This window comes from Pocillopora damicornis, chromosome 5 (genome assembly GCF_964200805.1).
Source record: "Pocillopora damicornis chromosome 5, jaPocDami1.2, whole genome shotgun sequence".
In the NCBI taxonomy this organism is placed as follows: Eukaryota; Metazoa; Cnidaria; class Anthozoa; order Scleractinia; family Pocilloporidae; genus Pocillopora; species Pocillopora damicornis.
This window is the reverse complement of record NC_142674.1, coordinates 24,801,732-24,808,347: the sequence shown is the minus strand read 5'-3', so window position 1 is coordinate 24,808,347 and position 6,616 is coordinate 24,801,732. Positions and strand designations below refer to the sequence as shown.

Here is a 6,616-nt window from a genome sequence, read left to right as displayed (position 1 = left end):
ATACCTCGTTTTCTGGCTGGGCTGTATTTTTAAGCAAACACATCGGTCACTACCTCAAGCCGATAAATAACTTATGAATCCTCTCTTTTCTCTCTATCAAATCACTTTGGTTGACAGAAAAATATTGGTTTCAGAATGAATTTGTATAAACAATAGTGTCATTACATTGGTTGACAAGCGGCCTAAAAACCGTCTGCAATTAATTTTAATCGTTCACAAAAAGTACCCAAAAAGTTGAAACGTGAGGTATTTGGTTACAGTTAAACTGAACGATGAAACTTTTATTCATTTAATATCTGAATTTTCTCGAGCAATTTGTTCATAGTGAAAGAGCGAGCGAAGTTTTAAATTCTACAACAAATATACGCTCCTGGTGAGTCTTTCCAATTCCGTTCAATTTGGACATTTGTACCTTAAATTGCACAACAGAAATTGAAGGAATTTTTTGAGAAAAGGCCGCATTACATTCCCTTGTGTCTCGTTGGAGTGTGCCGTTCGAATTTAGTTTTTGTGAAGGAAAGATCAGAGTTGAACACGCCATTACAGCAAACAAACGAGCAAACTCTCACAACTTCAAAATAAAAAAAATTGAATTTGCTCAATTACTTTCCTCGCCGTTTACTTAATGAACAGAGGTAAATCTTCGTACATGAATGAGTGGTCGATGAGAGTGAATAATACTTTCCGTTAGATCATTAACTGATTTTGAAGAAAACATTGTCGTGACAGTCCTTGCCAAACTAGTTATGTTGGTTTTCAAATGTTCCTACGCTTTTTTTTTTCTTGCGCGCTCTCTAATTGACAGGTGTCAGATTGTGAAAGATACTTGTAAAAATAATGTTTCAAAGTTTGTTTGGAAGCCTTTTAAATCACCTTTATCGTTACGGAAATGAAAATGTTTCGCTGAGGCATCTCTCTTAAATTTGCATCACCTCTATTTTAACTACCATTTACTCACTCAAAAATTGTTCAGTTTATGGAAGATCTTGCCGTATTCACGGGCATAAATCATTCGGGTTCTTTCGGAAAGAATTTCGTCAAGTTTAAAAACAATAAAAATGTTATTTACCGGCTAAGGGTCGGTCCGTATGGTGAAAAACTGTGACCTCGGTCTTGAAAATGCTGCCCTCGGCCTACGGCCTCGGGCAGTATTTTCACCATACGGACCTCCCAGCCGGCAAATAACATATACATATCAGACTACCGGACGTTCAGTTATTCGAAGACCGTGTCCGGTAGTTCTTTATTCTAATAAAGTTAGAATATTTTCTAACGAAAATTGGTGTATTTCCAAGAGAAACATGGAGTTATTTAAGGATCGTGTTCGGCCGTGTACGTCATTGCAAAGTTTCTAAGTGTTGAGCGCTTGGATGGCTTCGTACTCTATGGACAGGGTTGGCGAAAAACATCAAGTTCGAAATTTTTGGCTGCCTGGAAGCGCTGGAGGATTGTACATAAAGGTAGAACATTTTCGTATAAATATGTTTTGGATTTCAAAGAGAAAGATGGAAAAAACTATCGGAATGCCGGACGTTTAGTTATTTTAGGACCTTGTCTGGCTGCCGGATGTTTAGTCACTTCATTGCAGGAACGTCAGCGACACTGGCAGTTTGCGTTACATTTCTTATTTGCTGCTTTGCATGGACAACAATCTCGATCACTCTTTCGAGCGCAAGCTGCTCTCCACGGGCAGGAAACTTCAACTGACCCTTGGTCCTATTTAATAAGGATGGCAAACTTCATTTAGAAAAAAAAATTGATGTATGAATGAAAACGTGGTGGATCAACATTTTCACCTTCCTCGGAATACTGGCAAGGATTTTCGTGTTCCTCTTTGGCAACAACATACCCATAAGTGTTTACTGCCTCGGAAACTATTAAATCAATGGATTCACCTGATTCCATACCGAACTAAAACGTATTGTAGAGAATTATTGTATTGAAGAGAATTATTTTGACAAGCTCACCAAACTCGTCGAAGAAAACGAAGAAGCTATTTTGAGACAACGTGGCAAGGTAAAATAACTGATCAATCATAGGCGCTATTTAAACAAAAGCGGTGGTTCAAAACAAAAGCAAACGACCGCGTTGGATCGAGGTTGGAAATGGGCTTTTAACACATTTATTTGCACATTTATGCGTAACAACAGAAACTTTATAGTGGAAGGACATTTATTTTAATGAAATCAACCTTCCTATGGAGAATCACCGAGGTTCACTGCTTGCGTAAAACCGCGAGTTGGGTTGGATCTCGTTTCAATAACCGGCCCCTACTGTTCTGCGAACACATTTCGATTGATTAAATCCATAGAAATCCCAATGGGAGACAACTGGAGCCAAGGAGAGCTCAAAGTTATAAAGGAAACAAAGAGAGGACGCGCGAGGTCGTGGTTAACCAAGACGTAGTTGGTATGGTTTCAGTTTTGGTTTCAGGACCAATCACAGAGCCGGGGAAGGGACAGCATGATCATCATGATTTCTTTCAACACTCAAATGAAAATCAGTCTATTTGTAAAGCAAATGTATACACTTTTTCTAACTAGTGACTACAAATTATCTCAGAATTAATTTTTTACCATTAGAATCTTTTCAAACTGAAACTAAGAAGAATCATATTTGGATTAAATGAAAAAATAGAGAGCAGATAACAGACATGGACCAAGTACGTTAGTAAAAGCAATTACAGGCTATCACATTAACCAGCAATCGAACTCTTCTTTTTGTTCCCTAAACATGACATCTATTATGTTATATACAGATCACATCAGATGTTCACAGATTGCGGTTTTCCGGTTATTCAAGGAGCCACTCTGCAACAGGCTTCTTAGGGCATCGAGATTGGCAAAACTTCAATCAGGCGGGGCTTATAAGTGGAATAAAAAAAAAAATTCTGAGACAAACAAACAAACAACAAAACTTACTTTATCATACTTACCAAAAATAATTAAGATTTTATCCACAGTGACTAAATCAGACCTCAAACTCAGTTTTTCTTGTGGAAATTATCAAAGCTTTTATTTTCTTCCGAATATCACCGGCGGTGTTTAAAACTTATAAATAAATAGTTATATGTGATTTCAACTCGTATATATGTCTTTAATCATAGGGCTTACGATAGGAGACTTGAAACCAGGAAAAAAGTTTTGTTTGTGGGACAAGTTCAAAGGCCTTTGACTGGGACTGAGGTTTTTTGATTTGTGTTGTTATAGAACGCAAGTTTAAATCCATCTCATTGGCTAAAACCGTTATCACCTTCTGTAAAGAATATCACCTTTAGCACGGGCGCAAAATATGGATTCAGATGGATTATATGTTCGTAAGGATCGCCATCCTCCCAGAACTTTATTTTACAGTAAAAGCCCCCCAGCACTCGACCGTCTACTGGTTTCATAACGAAGTCACAAGAATCTCTAGTGCGAAATCCATCCACACAGCCCCCATAGGCTTTGCCGAATCGTATGTCTATGATAAATCACAAAGGAAATGATTATATGATTATATACAACGCATCAGTCGAGCTTCGGTACTGTAGCCGTGTTGAGAGGAGCTTTCTAATGTTAATTTGATTTACATAGTATAAAAACCAGGTAAACTGTTCCCTAAAGATAATCTCTTAGTACCTTACTCTACCCTGTGCAGTAGGGGTAGAAATGAGAACCGGCAAACTGTCGGGAAAATCTGGTAATTGCCTGAAATTGCTTAATGCTACATGTGGCTGGATACGCTACGGCCGTGGAAAAAAAGCTACCCTCGTTAAAAACAGCATAGGCCTTTTGCATGTTCACGTCGGAATAATAGTACTAGTAATAATACTAATAATTTAGCAGTGGACATTTTATGAGGTGGCTCTTCTTTTCCACTGTTTCCAGGTCGAATTTTAATTTGGAATGTTGGTTTTTGCGGAGGGAGGAAACCTGAAGGCCCAGAGAAAAACCCTCGGAGCAAGGAGGAAAACCAACAACAAAGTCGACCCAAATGTGACACAAGGTCCAGGAATCGAACACAGGCCACAGCGGTGAGAGGGAGCGCTCTCACCGGCGCGTTATCCCCGCTCCCCAATAGCAATTGGAATTTGCAATTTTAGACATAAATACCTCAGCTGAAAGCCTCACTTTGGGTTAATGGAGGCCAACTGAGATGTTTCAATAGAAATCCCCAATATGGAGTTCCTCATCTGCATAGAATCTTTCCTTTTCAATTCCCAGCCTCTCTCAACATCAGTGAGCTGCACGATTATATCTCTCTTGGTGTCGTAAATTCTGAAGGATAATTCCTCTGCCAGTCTTGACTCAGAGAAACGCTGGTTGTCCTTCTCCTCCACTTGCTTGAAAAAACAAATGTGTATGTCGATAAAAAGTTCTTAATCATCAGTCCGGACCATAGACAGTTTCATCTATACGTCGTCATGAAACATGGCGTCACGGTCCAGCCCCACATTTCAGTCCCCGCATTTTTGTCTCTGATATATGTGGCCGTTGAAAATGTGGGAAATGAAATAGTCAATCATTTTGAAATTGAGTGAATAGATAAATGTGAAGAAAGATGCAACACTGTCCCTGCAACACTGTCTTTTCGTCAAAGATCACAGAAAAAGACGCGCTTCCAGATTTCAGAGGGTAACGCACCATTGCCGGTGATTATTTTAACGTCAAAGTTAGGACTCCATGAACGAGTTTAATTCTGCTTTATTTTAATCATTACCAAATGCTAAGTTCATCTCATTTTGCTAGGAAAAACCTGTTAGTGATAGCTTAATATGTCTTTAATATTTAAATGCTCATGGGAAATGCTTTTCTTTGAAAGCGGGGATATAGAAGTTTTCAATGCTGATAGAAATAAGCTATTTGCAAGTAATGAAAAGCAAATTGATAATCATACTTTAATGCTTGACATGCTTCACTTGTACATGTCAGTTGTGTGTACCTACCATTATAGTGGTGTCTTTCATGAAAAATATTTTTTGGTGCGGCTGTTGTTCTTTGTCGATCTTTGTAGCCAAAAAAGCTACTAAAGGCACCAGACTTCAATTTTTATGCACGCAAGGCATCATCCAAGGTGGAAGAATAGATAACCATAGATTGATGTTTACTAGGCATTTGCACCTACCGTAATCACGAATTCAAGCAATACTCTACATGTATAAAACTGATTACACATTTTTTAATAACTGTACACATTTTATATGCTCCAAGATGGATTGTTGGCAACCATAGTTAAGACTGTTAGGAAAGCAAACAAACAAATGAACAGAAGACAATGAATTGAGGAAAACTGTAAACTTTACCCTGTGAGGGAAAAAAATTATTGAATTGTACTAGCTAATTTCCTCTAAAAATAGATGAAAAAGTACTCATGGTGAAAAAAATCATACTGAAGTGGTGGCATGATTGATTTCTAATATTTAGAATGATAAAAGCAGGAAAAATACATGGAGCTTTTTCCTATTCACCATTAAGTTAATTTTTGATTCAAACTGTGTGATATTACATTCATCCTTATCATGCTTCATTATGGGTTGTTTACATGGAAAGGTTATTTTTATTATAGCTTCACAGATGATTTTGTTGCCTTTGCAATCAAAGGAGGCAGGTTATTAAAAAATTATAACTTTTGATTGAGGAAATTATTTGAATTTGTGAATAGCAGTTGATGTTTTCACATGTAACAAGATGATCAAGCTGAGGACAGCCTCAAAAAGGAGTAAACTCAACTTTAACAATGATATTAAGTAACTTATTTGGAAACTTCAGCACTTGGTAAATACACCTGAGTTGTGTGACCTCTTTTAACGAATTTACTTGACCTCCGGAAATTCTGTCAACATAATCCTTTGTTTTATTATCTAAACTTAAATTCCTGTCATTATTGAAGCTGGAAAAGAAATATTTATTTTTTGGTGAATATTTTTGTCCGAAATACGTTTCCTATGTCGAAAAGTTGCATCAAAACAAAGACAGTTTTAACAATGACCAATATGACATAATCCACTGAGCTTCTAGCATTTAAAAGACAAAAAGATGGTTGTAAAGTTACTATAAACATTTCCTTGTGTATTTATCTTGTTCTATCGTGAGACGAACTCAAAGTCCGGCAAAATTTACTCGCTAGCGACTATGAAATATACATGGTGTGCCTATCTGTCGCCGCTGTTTACTAGCATAAATCACTACAATTTGTAATAAAATCTAACATAACACTCTTACCTTGTTTATCAGGTCATTTTTTTAGAGTACCGTCTTAGTGCCTCGGGTAGCACATTGAGACAGATACAAGGTGCTTCGTATGCCTTATTGTGCCTTTTTCGCCGCGAAAACTGTCCTAAATGCAGCTTCGTGAGTCATCCGCCGTAAACGCCTAGATTTTGACCATGTGACGTTACATGTCACACTTGTGTACATTAAGTAAAGTAAATATGGCGGATGGTACTTGAAGTGAAAGCAGTTCTATTTCGGGGTCGGATTATTCGGATTTTGAGGCCTCGATGGAAGGTGAACATAATGAAAGGGTTTATAAATCTGTTGGCGAAATCAGGCCCTGGCAATTTGAACCGCCAGGACGAACGTAACCTAAAACAGAGCGCGAGAGTCAGAAGAGGATCAAGAGCCCGAGGGCCGCA

The 6,616-nt window shown here is 37.9% G+C and overlaps 1 non-coding gene across 1 annotated transcript in view; it reads right to left on the bottom strand.

Annotated features, from left to right (window-relative positions):
• The window catches only part of LOC113664356 (low-density lipoprotein receptor-related protein 4), a 150,217-nt gene that overhangs the window by 44,187 nt on the left and 99,414 nt on the right, over window positions 1–6,616 (bottom strand). The window lies entirely within an intron of this gene.